Source organism: Enhydra lutris, unplaced genomic scaffold (genome assembly GCF_002288905.1).
Source record: "Enhydra lutris kenyoni isolate GAN:26980312 unplaced genomic scaffold, ASM228890v2 scaffoldscaffold2, whole genome shotgun sequence".
NCBI classification, from domain to species: domain Eukaryota; kingdom Metazoa; phylum Chordata; class Mammalia; order Carnivora; family Mustelidae; genus Enhydra; species Enhydra lutris.
Window position 1 is genome coordinate 33,390,273 of NW_019154086.1, and position 17,949 is coordinate 33,408,221.

General features: G+C 40.2%; 1 pseudogene; it reads right to left on the minus strand.

Moving 5' to 3' along the window:
• Window positions 1-8,601, minus strand: part of LOC111146984 — a 41,258-nt pseudogene extending 32,657 nt beyond the window's left edge.
• Between the last annotated feature and the right edge of the window lie 9,348 nt (window positions 8,602-17,949).

The following is a 17,949-nucleotide window of genomic DNA, read 5'->3' on the forward strand; positions in this document are numbered from 1 at the left end:
ATATATTTTCCTCTCAGGACTGCCTTTGTTGTGTCCCACAGATTTTGAACCGTTGTGTTTTCATTTTCATTTGTTTCCATGAATTTTTTCAATTCTTCTTTAATTTCCTGGTTGACCCATTCACTCTTTAGAAGGATGCTCTTTAGCCTCCATGTATTTGAGTTCTTTCCAACTTTCCTCTTGTGATTGAGTTCTAGCTTCAGAGCATTGTGGTCTGAAAATATTCAGGGAATGCTCCCAATCTTTTGGTACCAGTTGAGACCTGATTTGTGACCCAGGATGTGATCTATTCTGGAGAATGTTCCATGTGCACTAGAGAAGAATGTGTATTCTGTTGCTTTGGGATGGAATGTTCTGAATATATCTGTGATGTCCATCTGGTTTAGTGTGTAATTTAAGGCCTTTATTTCCTTGTTGATCTTTTGCTTGGATGATCTGTCCATTTCAGTGAGGGGAGTGTTAAAGTCCCCTACTATTATTGTATTATTGTTTATGTGTTTCTTTGATATTGTTATTAATTGGCTTATATAATTGACTGATCCCATTTTAGGAGCATAGATATTTAAAATTGTTAGATCTTCTTGTTGGACAGACCCTTTAAGTATGATATAGTATCCTTCCTCATCTCTTATTATAGTCTTTGGCTTAAAATCTAATTTATCTGCTGTAAGGACTTCCACTCCAGCTTTCTTTTGATGTCCATTAGCATGGTAAATTGTTTTCCACCCCCTCACTTTAAATCTGGAGGTGTCTTCCGGTCTAAAATGAGTTTCTTGCAGATGGCACATCGATGGGTCTTTTGTTTTATCCATTCTGACACCCTGTGTCTTTTGATTGGGGCATTTAGCCCACTTACATTCAGAGTAACTATTGAAAGATATGAATTTAGTGCCATTATATTGCCTGTAAGGTAACTGTTATTGTATATTATCTCTGTTCCTTGCTGGTCTACTGCTTTTAGGCTCTCTCTTTGCTTAGAGGACCCCTTTCAATATTTCTTGTAGGGCTGGTTTGGTGTTTGCAAATTCTTTTTTTTTTTTTTTTAAAGATTTTATTTGAGAGAGAGAGAGAGCATGAAAGGGGCAAGGGGCAGAGGGAGAAGCCGGCTCCCTGATGAGCAGAGGGCCTGATGTGGGACTTGATCCTGGAACTCCAGGATCATGACCTTAGCTGAAAGCAGTTGCTTAACCAACTGAGCCACCCAGGTGCCCAGTGTTTGCAAATTCTTTTAGTTTTTGTTTGTCCTGGAAGATTTTTATTTCTCCTTCTATTTTCAATGACAGCCTAGCTGGATATAGTATTCTTGGCTGCATATTTTTCTCATTTAGTGCTCTGAATATATTATGCCAGTCCTTTGTGAGCTGCCAGGTCTCTGTGGATAGGTCTGCTGCCAAACTATTTCTACCATTGTATGTTACAGGCCTTTTGTCCTGAGCTGTTTTCAGGATTTTTTCTTTGTCACTGAGACTTGTTAAGTTTTACTATTAGATGACAGGATGTGGACCTATTTTTATTGATTTTGAGAGGGGTTCTCTGTGCCTCCTGGACTTTGATGCTCGTTCCCTTCCCCAAATTGGGTAAATTCTCTGCTATAATTTGCTCCAATATACCTTCTGCCCCTCTATCTCTTTCTTCTTCTTCTGGGATCCCAATTATTCTAATATTGTTTCATCTTATGGTATCACTTATCTCTCAAATTCTCCCCTTTTCATCCAGTAGTTATCTCTCTCTCTCTCTCTCTCTCTCTTTTTTCTTTCTTTTCAGCTTATTTATTCTCCACCATTGGTCTTCTATATCACTAATTCTTTCTTCTGGCTCATTTATCCTATCATAAGAGCCTCCATTTTTATTGCATCTTATTAATAGCTTTTTAAATTTCAACTTTGTTAGATTTTAGTTCTTTTATTTCTCCAAAAAGGGGTTTTATTTCTCCAGACAGGGATTCTCTACTATCATCTATGCTTTTTTCAAGCCCAGTGAGCATCTTGATAATCATCATTCTGAACTCTGATTCTGACGTCTTACCAACGTCCATATTGATTAGGTCCCTAGCTGTTGGTACTGCCTCTTATTCTTTTTTTGTTTTCTTTTGAGGTGAGTTTTTCCACCTTGTCATTTTATCCAGATAAGAATAGATGAATCAGAGAACAAAATACTAAAAGGGTAGCAATGACCCCAGAAAAATGTACACTAACCAAATCAGAAGAGACCCAACACTGGTAGGAGAAGAAAGGAGAAATAAAAAAGAAAAGAAAGTTATATATATATATATATAGCCACACACTCGATTTTGGGTGTATTTTGTAGTCTGTTGGAAGAAACTGCCTCCCCAAATTTTAAAGAAAGAAATATTATACACACACACACACACACACACACACACAAAATAAGGGTAAACACAATGAAGGGATGGAATGTGTAAAGATGAAAATTTAAAAAAATTCTAAAATAGAAACTGATGAGATAAGAATTTGGTTTAAAAAAAAAAGTAGAAGAGAATGTGATCATGCTGGAGACTAGAACAAATACATATGCTAGATTTAGGGTATATTTTGATCTGTTAGAAGAAACTGTATCCCAAAATTTTAAAGAAAGGAAAACTTATATGTATACCAAAAATAAGTTTAAATACAATGAAGGGATAGAATATGACTATAACAATGAAAATTTAAGAAGATTTTTAAAAAGGTATTGATGGGATAAAATCATGGAAAAGGGTTAAAATGGGAAAGAGGAAAAAATTTTTTAAAATAGAATAAGAAAAAATAAAATTTTAAAAATTTAACTTTGAAAGACTAAAGAATCATGGGGGGAAATTCATGAATTCTATGTGTTGATTTCCCCTAGCTCTGGAGTTCCACTGTTCTCCTTGATCGGTGAGCTCGGTCTTGGCTGGATATTCTTGCTGATCTTCTCGGGGAGGGGCCTGTTGCAGTGAGTCTCAAATGTCTTTGCCCAAGGTGGAATTGCACTGCCCTTGCCAGCCGCCAGGCTAAGCAGTCTGCTTGGGTTCACTCTCAGTAGCTTTTCTTCCCTGAATGCTTTCTCTACCACTTTGGAGGATGGGAATGAAAATGGCAGCCTTCCAATCTCTGACCCAGAGGAGCGATTGCTCAGGGCCCCACTCCTCAGTACACCCTCAGAGAAAAGCAGTCAATCCCTCCCATCTCCCTCATCTCCAGCCGTGCTCTGTGCTTACCTGGCCTGTGACCAAGCGTTGCTATCTCTGGTACACAGCCCCATTTGGAGTCTTCAAACCTAGCAGATTCCTGCAGCATGCTCCTGAGCTCCTCCTCCCGGAGGACGAAGAGGGGTCTCCCCAGATCTGCCACTTGTGGGGCCCTTCCTCAAAGAGCAGTGGCCTCACTATGCCGTGGATCACTGTTTAAGGTAACCCTGAGCTGAGAGCCCACTCCTCAGCTCCGTCTCTGTAGCTGGCTTTCCTGCTCTGATACCTGGGAGCTCTGTTGCACTCAGACACCCCTGGTCTTTTTGTGATCCCGTGGGTCCTGAGACCACATTGTCCCCATGAGGGTTCCACCTCCCCCAGCCCCCTCACCCCCTGCTTAGCCTCTGGAGTGACGCCCCTCAGTGGAGCAGACTTCTAAAAGTTCCAATTTTGTGTTCCACTGCTCTACTGCTTGCCGGGAGCTGGGGCCTCCCCACATATATTGCTTCAGATTCACTCTCTGCATGTCCTACCTTCCAGAAAGTGGTCGCTTTTCTTTTCCCAGAATTGCTGCTCTTCTTCTCTTTGACCTCCTGCTGATTTTGTAGCTTTTCAGAATCATTTGATAACTATCTAGCTGAATCCCTGGGACCTGAGGAAATTTAGGTCTTCTACTCCTCTGCCATCTTGCTCTGTATCTGTTCTTCCCAGTTTTAACTAAACTTAATCTATGTAAAAGCAAAGAGGCACCTGGGTGGCTCAGTCAATTAAGCATCTGATTCTTGAGCTCATCTCTGGTCTTGATCTCAGGGTCATGAGTTCAAGCCCCACATTGGGCTCCATGCTGAGTATAAAACCTACTTTAAGAAAAAAAATTTTTTAATTAAAAATTTTAAAATAAAACCAAAGACCTCAAGAATTTTTGACTATTATCTGTAGCTATAGCATCTAATTCCATATCTTCTACTTAATAAATGTTTTTCATTAAATATCTAACTGCAAATTGCCCTGCTAGCACATTAGATTTCTCCTCCATGTTTCTTTAATTTTTTTAGCTTTGTTTTTTATTTAATAAACAGTTACTGAGTTCTACTAGTGCTAGACATTATAAGTACAACACAGAACAAGATAGGCACTGCAGTGTACAGGTGAAAAAACAGAAAAATAGCCAAGCAGTGCACCAAATCATAAAAACAGTGATGGGGGGCGCCTGGGTGGCTCAGTGTGTAGGCCTCTGCCTTTGGCTTGGGTCATGGTCCCAGGGTCCTGGGATCGAGCCCCTCGTCGGGCTCTCTGCTCAGCGGGAAGTCTGCTTCCCCCCTTCTCTCTGTGCCTGCCTCTCTGCCTGCTTGTGATCCCTCTCTCTCTGTCAAATAAATAAATAAATTCTTAAAAAAAAAAACAAAACAGTGATAGGGATGAATGTAGGGGCCATGAAATAGAAAGGATGGACCACACCTTGGAGAACAGCCTAGCTGAGGCTTGAAGGATGACATAAAAACAGGGATGAAAGCGGCAGACAAAGGGGACAGTATGTGTGAAGGCGCATCCTCAAAAAGGGAACATGAAACATTCTAGGTGTGCACAGATCAGTCCTTTGGGAGACTAAAGTGGGAGTGAGTGTGGCACAGGGAAATGGAGACTGGAGAACCAGAAGGTGCCAGAACAGGAAGGGCTTCATCATCCAAGGATAGCTGGTTTCCAAGTTTACTCCAGGGGCAATATAAATCGGCATACATGGTTTTGAAATAAATACAGCAACAACTTTTTTAAGGTAATATAGCAATACATTTCAAGAGCAAGAAAAACATCCACCTGCTTTGAATCAATAATCCTACCCCCGAGAATTTATCTGAATAAACCATTTTTCCCAAAGGAAAAAGCTCTGTATACTCCCAAACTGTTGGTTACAGAATTATCTATAACATCAAAAAACTGGCAAGAATTTATATGCTCAGTGATAATAAATTATGGTATATTGATTTGATGGGAACATTTTCCATCATTAAAAAACTATAATTAGCAAGATTATACAGCATAAACTTAATACACATAATGTGAAGTGAAATAAGCCATATGCAATGTTATTTCTATACTATGATTAAAACTACATATAATTGTATGAACATTTGGATAAGTATCAACAGAAAAATATTTTTATTTATTTTTATTTTTTAATGATTTATTTATTTATTTTAGCGGGGTGGGGTGGTGGGGAGGGACAGAGGGAAGGCAGTGAAAATCTTAAGTAGACTCCGTGCAGAACAAAGAGCCCTCAGGCGGGACTCAGTCTCATGACTGAGATCACAACCTGAGCAGAAACCAAGAGTCCAACACTCAATGTACTGTACCACCCAGACGCCCCCAACAGGGAAATTTTTTTAATGAGCAGAGGATAATTACTGGAAGGTTGGGATTTGGGACAATTTTTCTTTCATTCTCTGATCTCTACTATGATATTAACAGTACTGTTATACAACATATACATTTTTCCCCCAGAAAATTTCTCTAAATCCTAACTTCATTTAGATCAACCAAAACAAGAATTAAAATACTCTTTCCCCTTCCATTTTACTGCCTTTCTCTTCTCTGAACATTTTCAGAATAATAGAAAAGTCTTCCTCTTCTGTATACTTTAGCTGATGGCCAAGCAAATGTAGTATCTTGTCAACGTTGGAGAACAAGACTTCTCCTAACCCAACTTGAATTTCTAGATCAGGTCCAGCTAGCCTAATGGTGCCAAAATGAAATTACTACCAGATTAGAACCAGTTTGGGCCCTGAGCACATCCTAAGCTAGATCAGTCCCAATGGGATGCTCCAACTAGGAGGGGAAGTTGCATCACAGGGAGGAGTACTGAGGGTCTTGAAGAACACTGGGGATGGAGATGGGAGAAAACTTGCTGACAGGATGCGTGAAAATGAATTATAATTTTGAAGACCATTTATCAATTCTTAAAATGGAATGTTAATATCCAAAATGTATAGATATATTCAAGATGGACTAAGGTACTGGGGAAAGTTTTAGCTTGGAATAGCATAAACATGAACAATTTGGGTTTCAGGCTCAGAGACAAGAGGAACACCCCCCATGATGCTTTGCATTCCTGAGCCACATTGAGGATAAGGAACTGGCTTTTTAGATGCCCTGGACTCCATGAAACAAGCTTCACACACAACATCATGAATCAGCAGCAACACTGAATCAGTAGATGATGAAGAAATCCTTTCAAAGACTCCTTAGGGTTCATATTAAAGTTAAGATGGAATAAATACACACTTTATCTCTCCCGCTGATTACAGTTAAAATCACTGGACATAACGTGTAAAGCGACTATCAGACTACTCTGCAAATTAAATAAGAAAAGGTAGACTAGGTAAGAAAATCAAAATATCCCTGACACAGTGAATAATTTTTTAAATGAGACTTACTTCTCGTGCACACGCACGCGCGCACACACATACACACACACACACACACACACACACACACACACACACACTTTAGCTATGAAAAGAATGCCAAGATTCCAACCATAGTGGACATGCCAAATCATTTCTTTTAATGAAAGGGGTGGATTTTTATTAAAAACTTATCTATTGGCTTTTTTCCAGTTAGCCTTGCTAGGAAAATAACCTTCAAAAATTCTGATGAAAAGTGAAGAACAAATTAAGTGTATTTACAAAATATAAGTGTACTATGATAAGCTCTAGTTTTCATTCTATATTTTAGAGATTGAATGTGTAAACTTCTGTGATAAATAATTAACTGACTCTAGAACAATGTAGCTGTGAGCAAAAGCCCTTCTCATCCCTCTTTCCTTTGCTTCCCTGTAAGGAAGGGAAAGAATTAGAAGGTCCAGGAAAGAGGTAAGTGAGATTGATTGCAATCCTTTCATTTTGCCAACAACATTACTGTTTATCCATCCCTCTAATGATATTTCAAATATGTAGCCTGAAACAAGATAAAAGGAAAAGAGTAAAGATTTAATTGTATAGGAAGTTGGTAAGGATCACCTGGTAGTTCAGTAAGTTAAGCATCTGCCTTTGGCTCGGGTCATCATCTTGGGGTCCTGGGATTGAGCCCAATGAATGCTCTCTGCTCAGTGGGGAGTCAGCTTCTCCCTCTCCATGTGCTCTCTCTCTCACTCTCTCAAATAAATAAAAAAATCTTTTTTTTTAAAGTTGCTATAGTTTACAGCATGCATTTATAACCATAATTACCATGCAGCATCATAGAAATGCTCACTATATAATGTAAAATGCCCAATATAAAACTGTGTCCTTACTGTGTTCACAACCGTGCAAAAATTATGGTTGCATTTATATATACAGGACTGAGAAAATAAATGGAAAAGAGCTGCTTTGTTATGGTAATAAAGTAGTGGAGAGTTGTTTTCCTTTGTTTTAATTTCTGGCACTCTTTTCATAGCTAAAGTGTGTGTTTTGATGTGTGTGTGTGTGTGTGTGTGTGTGTGTGCACGCGCGTGCGCGTGTGCCATGCACACACATGCAAATCTAAGCCTTGTTTACCTTTCTTAAAATGCATTGTTAGTAAATTCAGATTATCAGTTGTGGATTCCGTGTCCTCACATGACAATTTTAGTGTGAGGAGAGGAGGGCAGAAATCTTCAGGGGAAGGAATCTTACTATGAATATTAGCTCAGAAATAAATGGGCATCCCCACATCGTGTATTTTCACTTGAGGAGAGCTTAGTGTAATAGCAATTCACAAGAAAGCTGCAACACTGCATTGCATTGGTGCTCCTCAAACCTTAATGTACACGTAAATCACCAGGAGGTCTTGTCAAAATGCTTATTCTGACTGGGCAGATGTGGGAGGCAGCCTGAGATTCCACATTTTTAACAAGCTTTTAGGTGCTACCGATGCTGGTCCACAGACCACCCTCTGAAGAGCCCTGCGCTCTCTTGTACAAAACCTGTCTTTTTTCTTTCTGAAGTACAGAAGTGGGAAAGGACCCACTTGAAGCCAAGCTTTTCTTACTTCTTTTCTAGCATTCCTAGTGTCCACCTTGGAGAAACTGAGGCCCAGAAACAGGCAGTGTATTTCCTACATCAAATAAATAGCGTCAGAGTCATGGCCCCAGTTCCAGACTGACTCCCACACCCCATACTCCTTCATCCCCACCACTTGTGCCTGATGAAAAAGAAGACAAGAAAAGCAGCTTACCCTTCATGTTTTGTGGATACTGCCTCCAAAATAGACTCATTTGCCAGGATGATCCTGTATTGAATAGGAAATAATCCTCCAATAACAAGTGAGGGATTTTTGGCATCTACATACCCATTCAGATCAAACTTGCCCAGCAAGCGACAGATGTGTTCTTCTTTCTCTTCTTTGCCTTCAAGGCCAAATTCAGCCCATAGGAAAGCAAGAAATCCTAGAACCAAGCATTTCTTTCTGCGGGCCATTTGAGTAAGGTGAATTCAGGAGAAACAACTGATGTTAAAAGCATTATCAAGGGACGCCTGGGTGGCTCAGTTGGTTAAGCAGCTGCCTTCAGCTCAGGTCATGATCCCAGCATCCTGGGATTGAGTCCCGCATCGGGCTCCTTGTTCTGTTGGGAGCCTGCTTCTCCCTCTGCCTCTGCCTGCCATTCTGTCTGCCTGTGCTCGCTCACTCTCTCTCTCTCTCTCTCTGACAAATAAATAAATAAAATCTAAAAAAAAAAAAAGCATTATCAAACCACCTCAATAGAGTGTTACAGTGAATGTGTGCAAGCTACCTCCCAGTGGAGTCGGCTTACAATAATATATGAATGACAAAATTGTGGGTGCTGAGTGTAAAAGAGTCATTTCATTTTGTAGAAATTGTCCTTTTCTTTTTTATTATAGGTCAGCCTCATTCATTCTCATGTCACCTGCCCTTGTGGGAACTGCTCCTGTCCCAAAGGTGAGGGGGGATGCATTCTGCTTCATCACAAAGTATGAAAAAAAGGTAGCATCAGGCCAACCTCTTTACTTCACAGTATAGAAAAAGTCAAGTGGAAAACCTTGGGGGATTTGGAAGATATCATTTTGAATTAGCATTCTGCCACTTGCATTAGTGTGATGGTGGCAAAGTCACCTAACTTCTGTGCCTCAGTGATTAGGATCATCGTAAGCTATCCTAGAATAACTTTGTAAAGCCCATAAGAGTTCAAGGAACATTTTTCACATACATCATTTTTTTAAACCTCCTCTTCAAGATGCTATCCTTGGCTCCTTTAGCTGACTTTGTCACTGGTGAATCGAACAGACTGTTAGAAATAATCTTCTTCTCTTCCTCCTCCTACCTCTCTTCTTCTTTTTCTTCTGCTTCTTCTTCTTCTGCTTCTCCTTCTCTTTCTCCTTCCTCTGCCCTGTCTTCTACTTCCCCTTTTTCTTCTTCCCTTTCTTCTTCTTCCTTTTCTTCTTCTGACACAAGGGCCTGAGAATTTCTGGGTTCTTTCCTAAGAATCCTTTCTCCTCTGCCTTCTTGCTAGTCTTCTCTCAGACATGTCTCCCAATTTCTTTCTCCAGGTCTCCCTTTGATGCTTCTCAAACATCTCTCCTTGGAGTATAAATTCATAGAGTATTTTCAGAGAACAATCCAATAATATGTATCAGGAGCATGAAAAATGTGTATACCCTTTGATCATGGGATTTTACTTTGAAATAGTTATCTCAAGGAAGTCACAGAGATCCATACCCACATTATGTATAAGGATATTAAGTATGGTTTTATTTATAATAGTAAATATGGATCTAAATGTACACAATAGAGAATTTCTAAGATCAGTTATAATCTAGCCACATGATGAAATACAAAGGAGCTATTTAAATCATAGTTTAGAAAAATATTTACTCACAAGGGAAAAGCTCACAATATGCTTAAAGTGGAGATAACAGAACAAAGCAGCATATACAGTTACATTCTAAATTTATAAAATTTACCAATATGTTATAGTTCTCTTTCGCCCATATATTTCTATTAAAAGCACTAGAAAAAAAAACCACTGCAAATTGAAATCCCAAGAGGAAAAAAGACCAAAAAATCCCTTTCCCCACTATTTTAACAAACCAGTAGACATAATTTTGTGTTCATTTCCAGTCCAGGTCAACACTCCATCAGTATTTTTAATTACTTTTTCATGGTAGATTGTGGGTGATTTTAATTTTCTTCTTTTACTTTTCTATATTTTCCCATATGTTCAACAATATTCTTGTATTTCTTTTATAAATGGAAAAAAATGAGATGGCAAAAAAGAAAAAAATCCTACTTCTTTTTTACAATGCCTCCATACATGCACATTCAACTCCTACCAGCCCCACCACACACACACACACACACACACACACACACACACACACACACACATCACCATCATCATATCAGTAGCACTGTCAGTCATCTGGGTCCCACCAACCTCCATAGAGAAGTCATTTCCTTCACCTTGACCCACTGAAGGATTTCCAGCACACATTTGTTGGTTAAGTGTCATCTCTGACCCTGGGGAATCCCCAAAGAGAGTCTCTCCCATTATTATTACTTCCCGTGTCTCGGTCTCCCCACAGCCAACAAAGCCTTCACAAGTGAGCATACCCCTGGCCTTGGGGTGAGTGACACTTCCATCTGATGAATGTCTGACCAGTCTTAGTTTTCTAAAATGTGGATGGTCCGCAGGTGCTACCCACAGACTTTTGAAATGATATTGGAAAGATTTAAGGAAAAAGAGAGCTTTCCAGAGGACTCTCTTCCCTGTATGCTTCAGAGTCTGGCTTTATCCGAACCAGTTGGCACTCTGGCTGACAGACCACTCCTCACCAGCAACTTGAAAATACCTCTCTTGAGCTGTAAAGGCTGCTTCTTCTTCTTCTGCTTCTCCTTCTCTTTCTCCTTCCTCTGCCCTGTCTTCTTGGAACTATCTGGAACTATTCTTCCCTCATGTTTGCTCTCTTTCTTACCAGAAGGCAGCTGTTTCTAGGCAATTACCTGTCTTGTTGCCAAGGGCTACCCTTGCACAAAGATATGTTTATCACGAAAGAGGATCTGTCTTAATCCTCTGGGCAAGAGCTGTGCTAGGGACCACTAAAAAAGAAAAAAAAATCACTAAAATAGATTGTTACATGAATAACAAAAACTAGCATTTTTATAGCATTTTACATCTTACAGATTGTTTCCACATGGGTGAGGAACAAGATTCAATGTTGATGAGGCCTCCGATTGGTGCAGCAGCATCTGGTAGCAATGTTTTCATAATTCCCACTATGACAGTATATTTTACCAGAGGCCACAAAGACTACATTTTCCGAATGTAGTAGAATTCATCAAAGATGAGGCAAATAATAGGAAAACAACATCAGGGCTCTTCCGCAGAGGGTTTTTATTAAAGGCAGTGATGGATGCTCAACACCTCATTTTTTGCTTATAACATCCTACGTGCCTGGTTTTCTTTTGTTCATTTTACAACTGAAGAGATGGGAATTCACACAGCAAGTACATGCTAACATGCAGACAACAAAACCCATGTGGTTGGGAGACAGGACACAGACTGAGTCCCTAAGACTGGGTCCTAGATCTGGCTTTTTTGCTACCCAGCCTTCTCTTCATCTCCCTGGACCACCAGGCCTTCATCCCCAAACAGCAGACTTTGGACAAAACAGCTTTTTTCAGAGTCCATGGGTCCTAAGGAGTCAGTGGGGTTCAAGTTCTCAAGGCTCATATCCAATGGCAGCTTAACTCTATGCTGTCACAACAAGCAGTGGCAAGTTGTTTTATTAACTATTGACGTGAGATTCTTCTTTCAGTCATACTTTGAACCTAATTGCCATTTCCATAGGACTGATTTTGGGTACTCTCAGTCAAGGCAAAAGACACCAGATGAATGTTAGTGCATACGGCCATGAGTGCCATGTGTCTGCACCCAGACTCCTGTATCTGAGTCTGTACGTCTTCACCACCTTCCCCCAGACCTGTTTGATCCTAGCTGTTCTCCAAAGGCCCTGGCAAAGGTCAGGCTCCCTTCCGGGAGCAGTAATAGATTCTGCCCAGACTTGTCTCTGGCTTCAAACAAAGGAAAACACCTGAGTTTCTAAAGGTTACGAGAACCATCTTATTAACAAAGGCTAAAGGAGTACTTAAAGGCTGATCTATGATTTACAGGAAAACGAACAGCTCCAGATCAACCATGGATGACGGTTCTATGTGCTTCTGAAAAGCACAAGCATTAGAGCCATCGGTGAACTCATGGCTGGCTACCGTCGCTTGGTCAGACACAACTTGTCAAATGGTATTTGACTTTTATATTCCTCTGTCATCCTTTTAGCTTTATAATCATTTAGGATCCTAGATAATATCCACGCCACACCATCAGATGAATGGACACACTAATTCACCTTATTTTCTTATTTCTCATGCAGAGTTGTCCTTCTAAAACAGCCAAGAAATGAACATGACCCCTAGTTATATATGTTTAAATTGCTGTTTTTGCTTTACAAAATATATACTAGTTATTTTTTAATGTATGTCTCCAAGAGTTAAAGGATTGCTACTTGTATTGAATTTTGTGACATTATGACATTATGGTTTGCCAGTATCTTGATCATGAGAAGAAAGGAAGACTAAAAATAAATTTGTTTTCATAAGTATTATTAGTATGTGAAGTGCAAATCATTGATGAGTGGCCCTGGGATACATTAACAAGCAGACTTTGGGATTGTTTTTTAAACCTGTCAATACTAACAACTTGTTAGAACCTCACATACATCTAAATAGAGAAAGCCCTTGATTACAGTCAAGGAGAGAGACATTCAGACACGGCAGGCATACAAAATTTAACCAGGCGCCTTGCTAACTGAGAAAGCCACAGGTTACTATTTCTTGTGCCGCATCTATTTTCAGGGGAACAATCTGACAGGCTGATTAATCCCCTGTCTCTAAGTCAACTGACGCACTAAGCAGCAAACTCTTATCACATAAAACCTAGAGCATCCTTTCTCCCTGGCTGCGTCCTGTGTGAACGACCGAACCACGGTGTGCTGTGCTGGAACAAAGATGGCGAAGACGGTCAGCAGTTGACTAGAAAGAGGAAAATGTTATCATCACACACTTCTAGAGAATAAGCATCTATTTTTAATAAAATTTGAAATGAAAACAACCTAACCAGCTTGAACTCATGCCTGAAAAATTCAACCAGCTTGCCTGCATCCAATCTTGGGTCCCTTCTATTTCCATTCCCACACTGATGGAAATTGACTATGTCAATTCCCCAGTACAGTCTTTAAAAATGCATACATCCTTACTGAAATGTAATTTACATACCATAAAATTCACCTATTTAGAGTGTGCAATTCAAATTTTTAGCATATTTGCTGACTTGTGCAACCATCACCACCATCTAATTTTAGAACATTTTCATCACACAAAAAGAAGCCCATTCCCATTAGTAATCATTCCCCACTCTCCGTCACCTCTACCTTCAAACCTAGATAATCGTTAATCTACTTTTCTGCTGCCAAAGCTTTCCTTATTCTGGATATTTATATAAATGGAATCATATAATATGTGATCATTCTTACTGGCTTCTTCCACTTCGCATGGTGTTTCCAAGGGTCATCCTTGTTTTAGCATGTATCAGTACTTTACTCCTTCTTCTTTTAGCCTTTTTATTGCCTGTAACATTCCGTTGTATGGATAGGCCACATCTTATTTGTCCATTCATCAGTTGATGTGCATTTGGGTTCCTTCCACTCTTTGGTTGTTATGAGCAGTGCTGCTGGAAACATTCTTATACAACGCTTGGTGTGGATGCCTGTGTGGAGTTGCTGAGTCTCAGGGTAACTATATGTTTAACATTTTGAGGAAGTGCCGAACTCTTTTCTAACATAGCTGTACCATTCCCACAGCAATGTATGACAGTCCCAGGATTTCCACATCTTTGCCACTATTTGTTATTATTAGTCTTCATTTATCATGGCCACTGTGGGCCACTACAATGTGAATATGAAGGGGTATCTCATTGTGGTTTTGAATTGCATGTCCCTAATAGTTAATGACTCAAAGAAAGCGAATGTTCTCTTCTAGATACTTTTAAATTTTAACTCTTAAATTTAGGTTTACAATATACTTTGGGTTGACTTTTATGAATGATATCGTGAGGTCTAAAGTTCATGCTGTTGTTGTTTAAATTACAAATAACCAACTATCCTGACACCATTCATTGTAAAGATTATTTTTTCCCCATTAAATTATCTTGGGTCCCTTGTCAAAAATCAACTCACTGTAAAGGTAAGGATTTTTATTCCACTGGTCTCTGTCTATCCTGAAGCTTCACACTGTTGTGCTATTTCATGACTCTAGTTTTGAAGTAAGTTCTAAAATCAGGAAATTTAAGTCCTCCAAACTTTTTATTCTTTTTCAAGATTGTTTTAACAATTCTGGGCCCTTTTCCTTTCATTTTAGGATCATCAGCTCGTTAGCTTTTAGAAGAGAAAAGAAGGAGGAATCTTGATGGGGATTTTGTGAAAGCTGTAGATCAATGTGGAAGGGCATCTGGCTGGCTCAGCTGGTAGAGCACATGACACTTGATCTCAGGGTCATGAGTTCAGGCCCCACATTGGGCATAGAGCTTATTTAAAAAGAGAGAAAGAGACTAACGTAGAGCAGTGTGGGGAGTGCTGCTATATTAGCAATATTAAGTTCACATAGCAGAAAACCCAGATCATTTTCAAGGGCTCTGCAATTGCCTTAAGATAAAACTTATACACAACGGGCCTTCCCAGGTTCACTTTGATCCCAGCTCCTAGGTCACTAACTAGCTTCCTCTTTTGCAGCATCCCCCTCCCACTGCCAACTCAAAATATACTACCAGCCACAGAAACCTGCCATCGGTTCCTGAAACACAGGACACTCTCCTTTACCTGCAGGTCTTTCCTTACTCATGTATGCACCACATCCCCAGTGTCAGGACCTTTCTCCCGCAGGCCCTGTCACCTGATCCACTGCTTTTCCTTCATCGCTCTACTTATTTTTCACTCCCCCTGAGAATCATATCCTGAGACCCACAACTCCCCGCAGCCCACCTGGTTTACTTTTCTTTGTCCTTACATAGTGGACTTTAGGGAATTTATGGAAGACAAGCTGGTCAAGACCTCAAGCTGTTTGAAATGTCTTGGTTAAAATGGACACCACTGCCCCCCCCCCTTTTGGACAGTATTAGAAATTCTGGCAGTTTTACAACTGCTCAGGTGTCTTTAAACATTGTTATCACATTTCATAACATTTTCAGGATTTGTTTTACCTGCTCACATCGTTTATACTGGTTGTTATTGTCTGGATGAATAGTGGCCCCTGAAGATGTGCATATTTTAATCCCCAGAACCTAGAAATATGTTACATGATATATAACATATTTGCAGATGTGATTATGGGCCAGAAGATGTGATTAAGGGCCTTGAGATGTAAAAAGTATCCTGAATTAACCAGGTGGGCCCAATGATATAATCACAAATGTCCTCATAACAGGAAAGTAGGGGGAGATACCATACAAAAGGAAAGGCAATGTGACAAAAGAAGAGATTAGAATGCTGGAAGCCTCTAGAAGCTGGAAAAGGCAAGGGAATGAATTGACCACTCAAAGCCTCCAGAAGGAACCGGCCCTGTTGACATTCCAACTTTAGCCTAATGAAAATGATTCAGGGGCGCCTGGGTGGCTCAGTGGGTTAAGGTCTCTGCCTTGGGCTCAGGTCATGATCCCAGCGTCCTGGGATCGAGCCCCGCATTGGGCTCTCTGCCCAGAGGGGAGCCTGCTTCCTCCTCTCTCTCTCTGCCTGCCCCTCAGCCTGCTTGTGATCTCTGTCTGTCAAGTAAATAAATTTTAAAAAAAAGAAAGAAAATGATTCAGATTTCTGATGTGCAGAACTGTAAGAGAATAAGTTAGTTTTGTTATAAGCTACTAAATTTGTAGTAATATGTTACAGTAGCATTAAGCAATACAACATAATAAATTGGAAATAACCTAATATCCAACAGCTGGAGAGGCTCCTAGGTGGCTCAGTCAGTTAAGTGTCCAAATTTGTCTCAGGTCATGATCCCAGGGTCCTGGGATCCAGCCCCATATGGAGCCCCAGATAAACTCTGAGCTCAGTGGGGAATCCGCTTCTCCCTTTCCCTCTCCCTCTGCCCCTCTGCCTCACTCGTGCTCTCTCTCCCTTAAAAAAAAAAAGGGGGTGGGGGAACCAGTTGGAAACAACCATGATATCCAATAAAAGGGTTAGTTGGAAACAACCTAAATGTTCACAGGATGGAATTGGTTATATAGCTTCTGATAATTTTCAAAAGAATAGGTGTGGCTTGATCACTTTTAAAGATGTATTAAAAACTATCCAGAAGGCTATCTATCTATCAAGTTATTAAAGTGTACAGAATAATCAGTGTTCATTATGCTAATCTCTTTATTGTTTTTATTTGTTTTATCTGCAATGATTCTAAGGCTGCATTGTTTTGTTATAATAAGGAAGAAAAGGCAATAAAATAAACTTAAGCAATGAAAAAAATGAGAATATAAAGGAAAGGATTTGGAATTTTATAAGATTTATTGGATTTGGTTTAATTTCTAATTTATATGCATCCAGCTTTTCCTGTACTATTTGTTCTGCATTGCTTTCAAGAACGTTTCTATCTTATAAATTGGTTGAAAATGAATATTTCTAATCTCCAGTTCACAATTTTTAAACCTTTGGAAGTACTACACATATCATCTCAGAATCTCTACTACTTATGAGCCATAAGACACAGTGCCTACCTAGAAACGATCATTTAGATGGACAGACTCAAAAAAACTTAAGTGAAATAGAAAATTAGGCAATATGCAGTAACATGTTAAGGTATACCACTTGGATTTTAGAAGAAGGATGATGTGATGTTTCATAAAACCATATACACAGCTTTGTATGTGCTTGGATTTTTTATACATATCAGGTCCCCCAATTGTTAGTTCAAAATAATAACAGTAATAACAGTGATAATAATATAAACAATAATAGTGTTATATTCCACAGTATATTTATCAAAATTCTCACAAAAGAAAATTCTCACTGTTCATCAACCCTTATAAAAACTATATGCGAGGGAGGAGTCAAGATGGTGGAGAAGTAGCAGGCTGAGACTACTTCAGGTAGCGGGAGATCAGCTAGATAGCTTATCTAAAGATTGCAAACACCTACAAATCCAACGGGAGATCGAAGAGAAGAACAGCAACTCTAGAAACAGAAAATCAACCACTTTCTGAAAGGTAGGACGGGCAGAGAAGTGAATCCAAAGCGACGGGAAGATAGACCGCGGGGGGAGGGGCCGGCTCCCGGCAAGCGGCGGAGCAACGGAGCACAAAATCGGGACTTTTAAAAGTCTGTTCCGCTGAGGGACATCGCTCCAGAGGCTTAACCGGGGTGAAGCCCACGCAGGGTCAGCGTGGCCTCAGGTCCCACAGGGCCACAGAAGAATCGGGGGTGTCTGAGTGTCGCAGAGCTTACAGGTATTAGAACAGGGAAGCCGGCTACAGAGACAGAGCCGAGGAGTAAGCTCTAAGCTCGGGGTTACCTTGAACGGGTCTCAGGCTCGGTCAGCTCGGAGCGCGGCCAGAGGCAGGGTGACGGGAGTAAATCGGCGCTGTTCTCTGAGGGTGCACTGAGGAGTGGGGCCCCGGGCTCTCGGCTCCTCTGGGCCGGAGACCAGGAGGCCGCCATCTTCATTCCCGCCCTCCGGAACTCTACGGAAAGCGCTCAGGGAACAAAAGCTCCCGA